This window comes from Megascapheus bottae, chromosome X (genome assembly GCF_031878675.1).
Source record: "Megascapheus bottae isolate mThoBot1 chromosome X, mThoBot2.hap1, whole genome shotgun sequence".
In the NCBI taxonomy this organism is placed as follows: domain Eukaryota; kingdom Metazoa; phylum Chordata; class Mammalia; order Rodentia; family Geomyidae; genus Megascapheus; species Megascapheus bottae.
Window position 1 is genome coordinate 103,413,110 of NC_143547.1, and position 16,612 is coordinate 103,429,721.

The following is a 16,612-nucleotide window of genomic DNA, read 5'->3' on the forward strand; positions in this document are numbered from 1 at the left end:
TGCTTGAACTGAAACTTCTTTGCATTAATTTAATGCTTTTTTTAAAAAAGATCTGATGCTTCAAACCTAAGTATTTGTCCTGGTATGCTACTGCTGCACCATTTGAGCCTTAGCACCAGCCTTCAGTGTCTTTTTATTTTAATGGAAATTGATTGCAGTCTGTTTCATTTATCATTTTAAAACCAATATTTGTTAATGTTACATATAAAGTACATCCAGCATGGATAATTTTAAACAATACGTTAAAAATGAAGGATTAACACAAACCTCTTACTGCCCTAGCTGTAGCATGTTAGGTCACATTTGTTGAAAACTGAAATAGGTGCAAGGCTACAGTAATGCTAGTTTCTACAAAGTCAAATTAAGGTAATCAAAATGAATATATAAATAAAATGACATTAGTTGGATATATAATGAAAGTTTTTTTCCCATATATTTTATTGTAATTAATAGAAGGGTTACATTATATTCACCAGATAGAAGGTGCATTGCTTCACAAACATTGATACCCTTTCTCATGTCTTGGTCCCCATTTCCCTCCCCCCACCCCCACCTCTCATCTTGTTTTCCCCCCTTCCCTATCTGATTTCAAATAACCAAATACAAATATACCCAATATATCAAGTAACAAAGTGAGATACTGTAACAATATGAGATAACCAAGGGACAGCAAAAAACATGAGAGATAACATAGTACATTAAGGATAACAATCACTCATTATATGGCTTTTGCTTCTATATCCTTTCATTTAGCTTCATACTATATGGCCTTATGGATCTAGGTTTTTTTTTTCTATTATAAATCTCTGCTAGAAGAGCCCAAGGTTTCTACTGATTATGACAAATGAGGGAAACCATTGAGCCTATGTTCCTTTGAATCTGGCTTACTTCACTTAATATTATTTTTTCTAAGTCTTTCCATTTCCTAACAAATGAGGCGATGTCGTTCTTTCTGACAGCAGCGTAGAATTCCATTGTGTATAAATACTACATCTTGTTGATCCACTCATCAACTGAGGGATATCTGAATTGGTTCCATATCTTTGCTATGGTAAATAGTGCTGCAATGAACATCATTGTTCTAGTGGATTTAGTATGTCCTTGTTTCTGGACAATTGGGTAAATTCCTAGTAGTGGAATTGCTTGGTCATAGGGGAGCTCTATCTTTAGTCTTTTGAGGAACTTCCATACTGCTTTCCACAGTGGTTGAACGAGTTTGCACTCCCACCAACAGTGTAGTAGAGATCCCTCCTGGCCACATCCCCTTCAGCATCTGTTGTTATTAGATTTCTTGATCCTGGCCATTCTAACTGGAGTGAGATGGATTTTGATTTGCATTTTGATTTGCATTTCTTTTATGACCAGAGATGTTGAGCATTTCTTCATTTGTCTATGGGCCATTCTTCTTTCTTCTTCAGAGAAGACTCTCTCTAAGTCTTTGGCCCATCTTTTAATGGGATGGTTGTTACTTTGGAGATTAGTTTTGGAGTGATTCAATTTTTTGAGCTGTTGATATATTTTGGATATGAGGCCTTTGTCCATTGTATGGTTGGTGAAGATCTTCTCCCACTCTGTAAGCTTCCTAATTAATTTACTAGCTATGTCCTTTGCCATACAAAACTCCGCAGTTTAATGCAGTCCCAATTATCCAGCCTTTCTCTGATTTGTTGTGTTTCTTGGTCCTTATTATAATGTAAATTTTGAAGTGTTATACACATGTGTTGATTCCAAGTGTATATTATTCGTCAGCATTGGTAAGAAAGGAAAGAATAGTGTACAAGCCTGTCTCACTTCTAATACTGAAAGGAATTCGTTACAAATGTCAGTAAGTCAATATCAAAATATGATGGCCACGTTTCTTTCATTTAGGAAAAATTCTTGGGAAAAATTAAGAATGGGAGGCCCAGTGGACCTGTGCAGGCAAGAAAGCCCAGCCCATCCCTTCTTGGTTTCATATTTTTCTTACATATGTTGTTGGATACAAGTACACGTATTGGCTTTCCTTAAGGCATTGGATTTGTAATTATTTTGAAATCAAATGGATCAAATTAGCTCATCTTTGATAGTGATTTGCTCTCCTTTCTTCTGTAGATGGTTAATCTGTACTTTCTCAATAATTTTAAGGCCCACATGAGCTTTCAGTTAGCTAGGTAAGGAACAGCTTCACTACTGGAGATCAGGGTATTGTATTTTATTGCAAGATGCAAGATTGCATATCCTGTAGTATATGTATATGCAGGTATATTAGACATATTTATGTATGCACATAGTTAACATAAAGACATGTAATAACACCCATGAAATATTTGCAGAAGGAAGGGGAGAGCATGGGAATATAACATGGAGGAGGGAAAAGAACCATATATATATATATATATATATATATACATATATATATATAGAGAGAGAGAGTGTTAAGCACAAGAAATAACCCTTGTGTTATTAATATATAACAGTTCAAAAATTTTGAAAAGGAAATATGCAAATCTGGTATGTGTAGCAGAAAAGCGGTATACTTAAATGAGCTGTATATGATTTCTTGAAGTCGCATGCTGGCTATTTGTGTACAACATCTGGCTTTTATGGCTTTCTTACTATTTTCCTTCCTCGTGTCCCATCTTCATACCTTCTCAGCTTCAAAATCACTTCATGTGTAACGTTCTTTACTTACTGTTCAGTCTCAGAGTCCAACTCAGAAAATTTATATCAAATGTTAAATTATTAAATAGGCTTTGACTTTAAAATAAATGACTCTTTAAGAAAATATATTTCACAAAGCTATCTTCACTGCCATAAATGACTGTGAACTTTTTACTTAAGAGCCACAAGAAAACTAGGGTATTGGGATATAAAATTCTCCCTGGATGATTTTCCCTTTAGCATGGTCTCTTTTCTCCCGTTGCTTATGGGTGAAATATCAATTATTCCTTTTGGATTCTTCATTCTTTATTTTGGTAAGTTGTCGGATTGATTTCTTTTAGAAAGGAAATGATGGGACTGGGAGTGGGCCTAGTGGTTGAGTGCTTGCCTAGCATGAATGAAGCTCAGTTCAATTCATTGGTAACACATACACAGAAAAATCAGAAGTGGCACTGTGGCTCAAGTTGCAGAGCACTAGCCTTGAGAAAAAATTGTCAAGCACAGTGCCTAGGCCCTGAGTTCAAACCCTATGACTGGCAAAAAAAAAGAAGTGGTATTGGCATATACATTCGGTAGAGAAAAAGGCAGGGAGCATGAGAGACTGAAAAGAGAGAAGTGAGCTCTGTTACCTGAATTTTGTTCAGGATGGCTGAGTTCTCAAAGATAGAGCAGAGTTATGATGTGTGAAGAACAGACAGAAAAGTCCCTTCACATAAATATTTGGCTTTAGAAGACATCTGGGGATGATATCATCAACACTGTGTTCTGAGATGATGACAGCAATGAGTACGCACAGGGTCTCCTGCAGAGCATGAGGGAGGACACAGGTATGACAGGGTTGGTGCTCAACCAGTGAAGGAGGAGCCATGGGCAGGGAAAAATGGAGTGTACTTTAAGATTCTTACTTCCTACAAAGCTCAAAGTGCTGCTCCGCTTGGGCCTTGATACCATCTAGAGTGTGAAAGTACACTGGACTTCCACCACTTGCTGTTCACCAGTGATTCTCACATGTTCCTTTCCATTGTCTTAGCCATCGCTGTCAAGAAAATGGGCCTTTATCATGAGAGAAACCAAACTCCCCTACTCTTTTTAACGTGAAGGTATTGATGTGTTTACTGACTGTGTCAGGTTATTTCTGACTGTGAATTTCAAGAGTAGGATCAATTGTAGAGAGGCTTTTGGCCAGAAATGTGGTTGCAACATAACATCAAAGTAATTTGTGGAGAGGAAGGAGAACAGGATTAGGTAAGGAGGTTTTCATATTTATTCCTAGTTAATGTCACAGATGGACATTAGATAGACACAAGGAGCACTGGTAGAAAACAACACACGGGCCAGAGGTAGAAAGATGATTAATGCTAGGTAAGAACATACACCACTGACTCTCAGGAGGTCTTGGAAAGTTAGCTAAAATCTACTGACCAGTCATTTTCTTTAAGTGTAAAATGAGGAAAATCACACTAGTGTTTATTATAACTGATATTCTGTTTTTAAATGTTCTTTAAACCTTTGCATTTATACTATTGTAAATCTAATATCAGCCAACACAGCCCTATTCCAAGAACAGTCTATTCCTGAAATATCAAACTAATAGTGAGAATGGTTTCCTTTCTAAAGAGCTCTATTTATAGCAAAGGACTGGAAGATAGGATTCCTATAAAATCTCAGAAAGTCTAAAATATTAATGATTCAATACGTGTTTAGAGAGCAATATCTACGTATCTGTGTATGTATCGTCTATTTGTCTGTCTGTCTATTCATCTATCCATATCTCCATTAGTTCTCAAAATTTCACAAAATGTCACTTTGGAAAAAGATGATTATAAATATTGAGGATTAATAGGAAATGAAGTTGTTGTTTTTAATGTACTAGGTGAAGTTCTTTCTTTTTTTTTCTTTTGTTACCCCCAACATTCTCATGTCACTGTATTTGATTTTGGTACCCAGTATATAGTATATACGTTTATTTGAATTAGGGAAAGGAGGGGCAACAAAAAATGGTGAGACAAAGGACAAAGGACAGGGTCTGGGAGTTTGGCCTAGTGGTAGAGTGCTTGCATAGCCTGCATGAAGCCCTGGATTCGATTCCTCAGGACCACATACATAGAAGAAAGCCAGAAGTGGTGCTGTGGCTCAGGCAGTAGAGCTCTGGCCTTGAGAAAGTTCAAGGACAGTGCTCAGGCCCTGAGTTCAAGCCCCAAGACTGGCAAAAAATAGGTAGAATTGGTGCTGTGGTTCAAGTGGAAGAGCACTAACTAGCCTTCAGAAAGCCCAAGCCCTGACTTCAAGCCCCAGGACTGGCAAAAAAAAAGGACAAAGGATGAACCAATGTAACAGTGATACATACAAGATAATATGTTGGAAATATACTCTACAACTTAGGGGGGGGGTAGGGAAAGTGGGAGAAAAAAGAGGGACAAAATAACAATGTCCAACAAGAAATGTACTCATTTCCTTAGCTATGTAAGTGTAACTTCTCTACACATCACCTAATTGAAAAAAAAAAACCCAAGATGGATGGTGTCATAATATAGCTTGAATGCTATTGGCTGATACAGCTCGGTGCTGCTGATTGGCTAATAGGTACTGGCGTTGCCTAGCGATGCCATCGTGAAAGTTCTAAAGGTCAGTTATGGTCAGGCCGTTGGTCTAACTACTCAGAGCAGAGCTGCTCCAGGTGGGAACTACCATGTAAGTACGAGGATATTGTAACCCTTTTCTTCAGGTTTAATGTTCTTTGTAGCTGTCTATTCCACTACCGGGATGTCTTTGTGGATATTACTATGTTACATCCTTATAATGGGATAAAAGTTATAGCCCTCTCCTAGTGTCTCCGGGGAAACATTAGAGAACATGAAGCTCATACTTCTTCTCTTCAGTAAGTTATTTAAAATCCCCAATGGTCTTCTTACGTGTTCTATCTTTTCTTCGATTGTCTTGTGTCAACTTGGGGATGAGGCCCACATTTTCCCTTTTTCTTTACACGTGTTTAACAGAAGAAACATTACACAAAATCCATTTGAACTGTTTTTGGTGTAGAATTGAGTAGTATTAAGTACATTTGCATCACGAAGCCCCTGTCTATTTTTATCCTTATTTGAAACTCTGTACATATTCCATACAAACTCTTTGGCAGTTGACTTCCCTTTTTCAGATTTTTAAAAATGTTTTCAAAGAAACTGTTTGTTCAGGTCTCCTTCTGTGCCAGCCACTAGGGAATCATTTCAACATCCCTTTTAATTCCAACTTCAGTGATGAAGAAGTGACACTCAGAGAGTTCAAGTAAGTTGAAAGTCACCTTGTAAGAAGTAATAACATTTTAACCACAATGTATTATAATGCCCCATTTTTGTGTCTTAAATCAAGGTATCCTCTTTCCTTTCTGTCTCCCTTTTTATGTCTAGCCCCTAACTGTCTCAGTGGGAATCTTCTGTGAAGGTCCTATTCTTGATTATGAATCCCCAAGTCGTTGATTCAAGTAGCTTTCAGGGCTCTCTGCAAGCCTGAGTATAATGAGGACAGAGGTTGGGTCTGAGGTCCTTCTAGAATATAGGAAGGCTTAAAAGAAGTTGTAGATACTTAATGGGAATTAGACAAAATTTAATTGATTACTGATCTGTTTCAGAAACCAGCTGATGATTTTTGCCTCACCGTGTAAAAAATTGAAATAATCTTCCAGGACATTCAAAATGTAAGAAATTTTTTCCTGTTTAATATTCCTATTGTCGTGGGCTAAGAGAATTCCCTCAAAGTAGTAAAACAATTAGATATTTTTAGGCTTAATTTTTTTTTCTTTTGCACATAGAGGCATGCCATGTGTGATCAGATGGTAAAATTCAATGTTCCCTGGTTGGCTAATTAATGCACTCATCATTTATTCAGCTTGAATTTTTTTTACAAACACACTTCTGGGTGATGGGAATGCAACAAATTGCAAAACTTCAGACAGGATCAGTAATTGCCACAGTTTTTGTCCAAGAAAGAGCAGACATATCACCTGCTCTGCCTTCATTATTGACCTTTCTAGCATATTTATTGAGATCTATAGCATGAATTATTTTATATATCGAGTCTATATTGCTTTCCCTTCTTGATTTCATTCATTGCCAAGTTATGTTCCCATGAGATGGATAAGTAATTGATGAAATTCAGTTTCATCAGCTGTAATTTTTAAAGGATTTCTGATTAAAGGTAATTAGGAAATGTCCACATATTTGTTTAATATATTTATGTTCTACAACTTGACATAATTACTATGTGAAAATTGTAATTATTTCATTTTTCTCACAAATTAAATGCTTTTAGTAAACTTTGTGTGACTATTGTAATTGATGAAAGATATCTTTAAGCAGTTTCCCTTACAAACTTAAAAAAATACCTGGAGCCATATTGAGGTTTGAAAGACCATTATCTTTTACCTGAGGAACTTTATAAAAAGGTAGATATGTCTCTGTATCAAAGAAGGAGTTGAGTCTTGACTATGTAGCAAATTTTATAGCCACAAATATATAGTCTGATTATGTGCCACCATGGCATTTTAAATACTTGAAGGTTCTTATTTTAATATAAATACGGAAAGTGAAGTGATATCCAAGATGTAGTGACCTATGTATGCATTCTGCTTTTCTTCAGACACTGATTTTCTTTAGAATTTCACATAAACATTTTGAACGGTATTTATACAAGTCAAACACTATTTTCTGGCCATTATTGCAGACTGAGGCCATAGAGTTGTCCTTATCTCAGTCAATCTAGTTAAGTCCATGAGAGTAGAATTGTTCTATTCCACTAGCAGAATTACTGAGTGGGCCTCCAGCCTGGGATCAGACCACCCCACAGAAAAGGTGGTTTTCCCAATAGCAGGCTTCTCACATCTCCTGTCGTCCATTCTCCTCTGTTATCTCTTCTCCTATCCAGCCACCGATGCAGATGGCAATTGTGCCAAGATCAGGACTCTCCGCATCTCCTTTGCCCTCTCTTATGCTCTCTGGTCTTCTGATATCCTCTCCTGTACTTGCAGCTCATCTCCTCTTCTTACCTCTTCTCTCCTCTGTCTCCTCTCCTCTTCCCTCCCTTCTTCTCCCTTGTCCTCCCCTCTATTCTCCCCCCTCCTTGCTCTTCTGTCTTCCCTATTCTCTCCTTTGCTCTTACTTCCCCACCTCTCTTTCTCTTTCCATGTGCACCCCTCTCCCGTCTTCTGCTATTCTCTCTTCTCATCTCCCTTCTCCTACTCTCTTTTCCTTTCTTCTCCTTACTCGATCCCTCCCCTCTTCTTCCTTTCCTCTCCTTCATCTTCCCTCACCTCCATTCTCATTATCTCTCCTGTCTTCTGCTATCCTCTTCTCTCCCCCGTCCCCTCCCTTCCCCTCCCCCTGCTCTCTTCTCTTGCCTTCTGCTATCCCCTCTTCTCTCTTCCTCCCCTCTCCTTCTCTTCCTTTCCCTTCCCTAACCTTTCCTTCGCTTCTCCTCTCTTCCCTTCCCTTCCTTTTCCCTCTTCCATCCTGATCCCTCTCTTGGGCTCACCGCCCCCATCTGCTCTTCTCTCCTCTTCTGTCTTCTGTTTATCCTCTCCTCTCAAGTCCTCTCCTGTTTTCTGCCATCCTTTCTTCTCCCTTCCCCTCTCCCCCATCCTCTGCCTTCTCTTAGGCTCCCTCCCCATCCTGTTGTCTCCTTTCCTTTCCCCTCCTATCCCTACTCTTTGGCTCCCCAACCATCTCCTCTCCCTTCCTCTCCTCTCCTCTCTTCAACCCTCCCCTCCTCTCCTCTCATTTCCTTTACTCTCCTCTCTTCTCTCCTGTCTTCTGCTATCCTTTTTTCTCTCCTCCCTGCCCTGCGCATCCTGTACCTTCTCTTTGACTCCCTTCCCATCCTATTGTCTCCTTTCCTTTCCTCTCCTGTCCCTATTCTTTGGCTCCTCAACAATCTCCTCTCCTTTCCACTTCTCTCCTCTCTTCTCTCTGCTCCTCCTCTCCTCACTTCCCTCCCCTCCTCTCATTTCCTTTACTCTCCTCTCTTCTCTCCTATCTTCTGCTATCCTCCCCTCTCCTCCTGTCTTTTAATATCATGCCCTCACCTCTTGCTTCTCCTCTCCTCTCCTCTCATGTACCTTCCAGTCTTCTGCTGTCCTGTCCTCACTCTTCTTCTTTCCTCTCTTGTCCTTTCTCCTCTCCTCTCCTGTCCTCTCCCCTGCTCTCCTCTCCTTTCCTCTCCTCTCCCCTCCCCTCTCCTCTCCTCTCATGTTTTCTCTCCCCTCTTTCTTCTCTCCTCTCCTCCCTTCCCTTCCCTTTCCTTCCCTTCTCCTCTGCTCTGCTCTCCTGTCTTTTTCCCTCTTCATTTTTTGTCTTCTGCTCTGCTCTTCTCTGCTCTCCTCTCCCCTTCCCTCTCCTCCTTTCACCTCTCCTGCCCTATTTTATGCTATCCTCTCCTGTCCTCTGCTGTCTTCTGCTCTCCTCTCCTTTCTCCTCTTTTCCCCTTGTCTCCTTTCTCCTCCCCCTCTGCCTTTCCCCTCCTATTTTCATCTTTCCTTCTCTTGCTTCTTCCACCCCCCGACTTTTTTTTGCCAGTTCTGGGGCTTGAACTCAGGGCCTGAGCACTGTCATTGGGGTTTTATCAAGGCTGGAGCTCTACCACTTGAGCCACAGTACCACTTCTGGCTTTTTATGTGTATGTGGTTCCACAGAATCAAAGCCACTTGTCTCTCTCCCTATATTTGTTGCCACCAGTGTAAAACAGAAAAGCAAATTAAAAAAACATTTCTGATATTTTTAGTTCTCATCTATGCCCATTGTCCTACTCCTGCTCTTTACCTCCTAAAATCCATTCCATCCTCTATACCGTTTTCTCAGTGAATTCACCAGAGATATGCTCCAACTTCTTCATTTAGCTAAGCTTCACACTGTAATTCAATAATTCTCCTACATTTCATGGCCAGCCACTAACCTTAGTGATACCTCCTTTTTGCCTCCAAAAATTTGATTCAAGAGTCACTTGTCCAGTCGCCAAACATTTGGATATTTTATGTGATTTCCTTGTTGCTGATTATTAGTTTTGTTCCATTGTGGTCCTGATAACACACAAGAAACTTTAAAGTTCCTCTTTTAAAAATAAGATTTGTATAATGTTCTCTTACATAGTCTTATTGGAGAAAGTTCTGTGGGCTGCTGTGACTGTGTAGTCTGTTAATTTTAGGTGGAATATTTTGTAGGTGTCTGTTGTCCATGTTTTTCTGTAGTATCACTTAATTCTCATTAATTTTTTTTTCATATGTGTGGTTCCAAAGAGACTGTCATTGAAGGAAATCTAAATGTTCATGGATTTTAGAGTTTAAACACAACAAATAACACAAAATGACAAAGACTTTCTCCACGTGAAATTAGTTGAGTAATAAACATATGAAAATGTTCTTTTTATTTTGTGGGTCATGTGGCCTGAACTCAGCCTAGGTGCTGTACTTGAGCTCTTCAACTCAAGGCTACCGCCCTATCCCTGGGCCTGGGTGCTATCCCTGCTCTTCAGCTGCAGGCTACCACCCTACCCTTGAGCCAAGCCTCACTTCCCATTTTCTAGAGGTTAATTAGAGATAAGAGTCTCAGGTCCTTTTGTGTCTGGGCTGGCTTTGACCCTCGATCCTCAGATCTCAGCCTCCTGAGTAGCATGTGAGCCACTGAGCCCAGTGAGAATGTTTTTTTTTTTTAACTACACTTGGTCAAAACAATGTACAACAATAGATCTATGAATAAGATGGGCTCATTGTGTATTTATAACCTTAGTATCCCTCTAATGGATTATTCCCTATATCAGCATGGAGTGACTGTCTTTGTCTCTTCTAATTTTCGTTCAAAGTCTAGTTTGTTACACGAGTATAGCTCCTCCTGCTGGCTTTAAGGCAGCAGCCTTTCACTCTAGGCTGATAACTCTTGTTGTCAGTGAGGTGTACCATTTTCCTTTTATAAAACAAGAAGTTGAGCCTTGGATTTTAATCCAATTTCCAGTCTAAGTGTTTCATTGCAGAATTGAGACCATTAACATTCAAAGTTGTTATTGAAATGTGTCCAATAATTCCTGCTATTTTACTGGTTTTGAAGTGTTTGGGTTTTTTTCTCTGTACTCATTTTGCTACTTTTATTTTCATAGCCATGTTCACATTTCTCCACTTTGTGTAGGGTTTCTTTCAATGTCTTTTGCAGTGTATGGTTAGTATTCAGGAATTGTTTTAATTTTTGTTCACCATGGAGTTTTTTTCTTTCATTTATGAAAGATAGCTTTGCTGAATAATAATGTGGGATGGCGGTTATTTTCTTTCAGGACTTGGAATGCATCATTCAGTGCCTTTGTGGCCTTACATTTTGTGTTCATAAATTTGGTATTACTCTGATGGGTTTATCTTGGTTCATCTGATGAGTTTATCTAGGTGACTTGGTTCTTTTATTATTCTATATTTGCATTTTTTTGTGGATCCTGGGGCTTGAACTCGGTCTGGGTGCTGTCCCTGAGCTCTTCAGCTCAAGGCTACTGCCCTACCTTTGAGCCAAGCCCCACTTTCCTTTCTCTAGAAGTTAATTGGAGATGAGGGTGTCAGGCCTGGGCTGGCTTTGAAACTTGATCCTCAGACCTCAGCCTCCTGAATAGCCAGGATGACAGGCGTGAGCCATCACACCTGCCCTATGTGTAATGTTTTAACTATAATATGCTCTTATATGTTAGGAATCCTACAGGTCTCCTGTTCCTGGACAGTTATCTTTTTCTGAAAATTTGAAGTGTATTATGTTATTTTACTGAGGATGTTTTCTGTTCCTTCAATTGGTAACTCTTCTATATCTCTGCAGGTCATAGATTTGGTGTAATGGTGTCCCAGATATCTTGCATTTTCTACTCATATTTCTATTTTTTTATCTTCGTCCTCATATCTTTGTCTTTATGCCCTGCTATTCTCTTTGCAGTTTTATTCTGTGTATTAGGAAGAATTTCAACTGAGATGTCTTTTCATTTGACAGACTGAACTTTTAATTTTCAGTATTTCATTGAGTGGAGGTTTTTCCCCCCAAATTTTTATATCTTTATTGCATTCTTCTTTATATCCAGCATTATCTCTTTATGTCATTTGGGGCTTCCCTTTAGTTCCCTTGGAATTCATTCAAATCCTCATAAATTTTGTTACTCATTCTGACAGTAATCTGTTTTGGATTTTTTTTAGTCTGAGATGTTATCTACTTCCTTATTGCTAGTGTTTCTTACCTGAACTTGCTGCACTTGGGACTAATCATATTTGCCTTTTTGTTTTCACATGTCTTGTGTTTTTACATCATCTACACTGCAACACAGGTTTCTGTTTCTCTTCAGTGCCTTTCCACTGTTTCACTCATGAACATTACCTTATTTTAAATCATTTAAAGAATGCTTGTGATATTTTAACTGTATACATGATTTACATTTCATTTTGTTCTACTCTGTGGCTTTGCCTTTGAGATGATGGGTAAGTACAATGATAGAGTTCTGAACAACAGAAAACTGATGATTTGGGGGCCAGCATCTTCTATGTCTGGAATTATTTCCAAAAATCAACAATGAATATAAATATTTGTTTCCTAAGGTATGTGCAAGCTACATATAAAAGCTCTGTCTTATATTATTCCTTCATTATATGTTCTTGAACTGAAGGAGTTAAATAAATTTAAAAGTATAAAATTAATGCTGGGTGCGGTGGCTCACGCCTGTAATCCTAGCTACTCAGTAGGCTGAGATTGGAGGATAAAGTTCAAATCCAGCCCGGGCATAAAAGGCCCTGAGACTCATCTTCAAATAACCACTAGAAAACCGGAAGAAGTAAGCCACACCTCCACTTCTAAGTTTTTGTTGGTGGTTAATTGGAAATAAATGTCTCATGATTTTGTCTGTCAAAAAAAAAAAAGGGCTGGGAGTTTGGCCTAGTGGTTGAGTGCTTGCCTTGCATGCACAAAGACCTGGGTTCAACTCCTCGGTACCACGTAAATAGAAAAAAGCTGGAAGTGGTGCTGAGGCTCAAGTGGTAGAGCTCTAGCCTTGAGAAAGTCCAAGGACAGCGCTCAGGCCCTGAGCTCAAGCCCAGGACTGGCAAAAAAAAAGAACAGGAAAGAGGAAGTGGGACTTGGCTCAAGGATAGGTCAGTAGCCTTGAGCTGAAGAGCTCAGGGACAATGCCCAGGCTGAGTTCAAGCACCATGACCCTCAAAAAAAAGTACAGAATTATACCTGAAATATTTGAGTTTTAAATTAGGTTGTATAACTTCACAGAGTATTTTATGACTGGCAAATGTATACATTTTTAAAGTAAATGTGAAAATATTCATGGGGAAATCATAATAAGACTGTAAGATCTACATAACATGTCAAAGCATTATAGGTACTTAATGAAATCTTATCTTTTAGTAGGAATTCCTTGAAGAAATGGTCTTAAGACTATTTTTGCCAGTCCTAGTGCTTGAACTCAGGGGCTGAGCACTGTCCTGGGGCTTTCCTCAAGGGTAAAGCTCTGCAACTTAAGCCACAACATAACTTCAAGCTTTTTCTACGTACTGAGGAATGGAATCCCGGTCTTTGCACATGCTAGGAAAGCACTCTACCACTAGCCAAACTCCCAGCCCAAGAAATGGTCTTAAGGCTTTTGATCAACTGATTTTTTCATAAAGTGTTGTTCTATTTTGACTTAAGAATTTTCTAGTTAATACATTTGTGTATACTGGCATACCATGCAAGGTATTTATATATTTATAAAGTAATTCTCGCTTCCACATATGTGTCAAACATGTAAACTGCCTCTTTGGGCTCAAGTTAACTTCATTTAGCACATTTTTTGCAGGTCCTTCCATTTCTTTGGAAATGATTCAATTTCATTCTAATTGATGAGTATACCTCCATTGTGTTAAAGTCCATGCTATATTTTTTTGATCTATTTGTTCTTTGAGGAGTATGTGGGTTGATTCCATACTTTGGTTATGGTGAATAGTGGTGGTTTGATACTGGTGGCTTTACTGTATTGTAGTCTTTTGGATAAATGCCCAAGAGTAGAATTACTGGATCATAGGGTAGTTCTGTGTTTAGGTTTTTTCTTGAATATTTTCATTATATTTAAGTAGTTGTACAAAGGTGTTGCTATTCATCAAGCAGTTTATGAGCAGAGTCCATCTTGTTATATCAACGTCACATCTTTCAACATTCTCACCCACCCCTTCCATCCTACCACTTCCGTCACTTTTCTTACATTCTGTTATATAAAGGTAATGCATATATGTATTGAGATTTCTGTATTTCTTCATTGCATAGTGGGAACATTGGAGGAGGTGTGAATTCATTACTAGATCAAACTTTTTTCCCTGCCTTCCTCCCTTTTTGCATATTGCGAAAGCCTGCTACCTCAGGGAAGCTTGACTAGCAATCAGAACTTTGGTCTTTGCACTAAGGGTTTAATAACTACAATATCTAACTCTTCTGTACTACCTAGAATGTTACTTACGTATTTTATAGTCTCTTCCCTCCAGTTGCATATTCTGTCTTTCAGAGTGTCTACCCAGAGTCAGTGCAAAGTAGCAAAGTACAGGGTTGTTAAATAACTGGTGGGCATAAACACTCTAATATGTTCAGACCATAGAAAACTTGAGATTACATAGACCATAAATTTATTCTATTTGACAAGATAATTTCTTATCTATGTGAAACATATGAAATATAATCAAAATTCAGTGATAAAAAGTTTTCATAAAAAAGTTTCACTATTACCTGTACTTTGGTTGGGGCAGTATAAAATTTGAAATCTAGAATTTATGTTTCCTAGCGCTAATGCTAGGGTCTCATATTTGTGACTGGACTTACCTATTCAGTGATTATCCTATCAAAAGCTTCCTGAATATCTGAAAAAATAGTCAGGCGTTAGCCTTCTTACTACTACCACTTTTTATTGTTTTAGAGTCTCACAATCCTATAGTCTGAGTTGGATTCAAATCACAATCTTCCATATGACAGTTTTTAGGATTATAGAGTTTCAAGCTCACCCTGAGCTTTCGGAAGTATGGCTGGTGCTGTGCTGCTTGAGCCAAGCTGGGGAGCTTTTGTTCTTATTAATTAGACCTGGGATCTTATAGACTTTTCTACCCAGGTTGGTTTAAAATGAAATCCTCTGAAGCTTAGGCTCATGGGTAGGTAGTTTTACAGGCATGATCCAACAACATTCAGTGTTTTTTTTAGTGCCAGTCATGGGACTTGAACTCAGGGCCTGGGCACTGTCCTTGGACTTTCTCAAAGCTAGTACTCTACCATTTGAGCCACAACACTGACTCCGGCATTTTCTATGTATGTGGTAGTGAGGAATCCAACCCAGGGCTTCATGCATGGTAGGAAGCGCTCTACCACGAGGCCACAATTTCATCCCCAACATTCAGTTTTGATAAATGATTTTTGAAGGTAAAATACAAAGGTCATTTAACATTTTGTTGCTCTTATTCTAAGAAGTACTAGTGTATTTGAAAGCATCACTGGAGTAGCTATAGATCTATCTATTCTGAAGAATTTTTCAGAATGAGAACTACTCTTATTAAAGTAGGTATGAGTATATGACAGAACAAAGCACCATCATTACATCCACATATTTGAGTTTAATTCACTTTAGAACATCCTGCGCGGGTCTCTGCTGGGAAGCTATTGTGGTAGATTATGGTCACCATTCTCAATAGCTGGCTTTGATAAAGCCAGGATGATAAAGTTGCTATTTGTTTGCTAATTTGAACAACAGTAGTTATTAGTTTTATTAATTGAGAGATAGCATATCTTTATGTAGCCCGGGATGGCCTGGAACTCATAATCCCCATAACTGCATATTGCAGTGCTGGAATTACAGGTATGGACAACCGTTCTGTGCAAACAGTAGCTAGTATTGAGTTATAGGTGATGAAGGGACAAGAGGTTTGTTCCAGGACTGATGCAAAGGTCTATCATTCTCTCTAATTTTTTATTATTAAGGCTTTGTACTGAGAGGTTACTGTTTCATAAGTCAGCTAATGACTCCTCTCTTATGTCAAACCACCTGAATCCCTACCTTTAGCCTTGCTTTCTCGTAATCCTGGTTGTTCTTTATGTATTAGGGATGCTGCTGGCACATCCAAACCAACCTCACCCAGAGTTAATCTTATGATTGAGAATCTCCGTGCAATGATGAAAAAGTGCGAGTACCCAAAGAAACATGACTCACCTGAAGAAAGGCGTTGGAAGCACGACGCTCTGCTTTCAAGTGCAAGGGCCCGTGAGGAGTCCCAAGCAGTGGAACGTGAGGTGGCCCGCCTGAACTTGAGGAAGAGAGGTTTGACTTGCACCCAACCTACCTATGGATTCTCACACATCACTAAATCCTTGTAAAATATATAAGTGCATCAGTAATTAAGGAAGGAAGTTTAGTAACTCTTACTTGGTGCACATAGTAGAGACAAAATAAGAAGTTCACAGGAAATTCAGGGAAAAGGCTCTTTATAATTTACTGAGAGAAAACATTAGTCTTCCTTTCCTGGCAATATATAGAATTTTGCATTAGCATTTGAAAAACATACACTGGATATGAATATTACTAGCTGTGGGGATATAGTTCAGTAATGGAGTGTTAATTTATGAAAGGCTCTGGCTTTCATCCTTAGCACTGCAAAACAAACCAAAACCTAAAAAAGACTAATATATGGGGAAATGGCTTATGTCAAGGAATCTTACTTTTTGAATGAGACTCAAAGTCGTATGCCATGAGTCTCTCATTTTTGGTTCTGTAATCAGAGGAATTCATGTTCATTGACATGAACTATTCAAGTCAAGTGAGACTGGAGGGTTGTGTTAGGGAATCCCTTTGCTGATTGAGTGGGGTGGTGATAGCGGGAGCTGTAAAGGTACTCTAGATCACATACATTACAGGCTGAGCAACTTGGAGGATGGAATGACATGAGTGGACATAGCACAGGGCTAGTGGC

General features: G+C 38.9%; 1 long non-coding RNA gene across 1 annotated transcript; it reads left to right on the forward strand.

The window, feature by feature from the left end:
* Positions 1 to 5,265: 5,265 nt before the first annotated feature.
* Positions 5,266 to 15,957, forward strand: LOC150041689 (uncharacterized). Its single transcript, XR_016533791.1, has 3 exons — positions 5,266 to 5,331; positions 6,266 to 6,331; positions 15,749 to 15,957. It is a non-coding gene; the product is annotated as an uncharacterized LOC150041689 (long non-coding RNA).
* Positions 15,958 to 16,612: the final 655 nt, after the last annotated feature.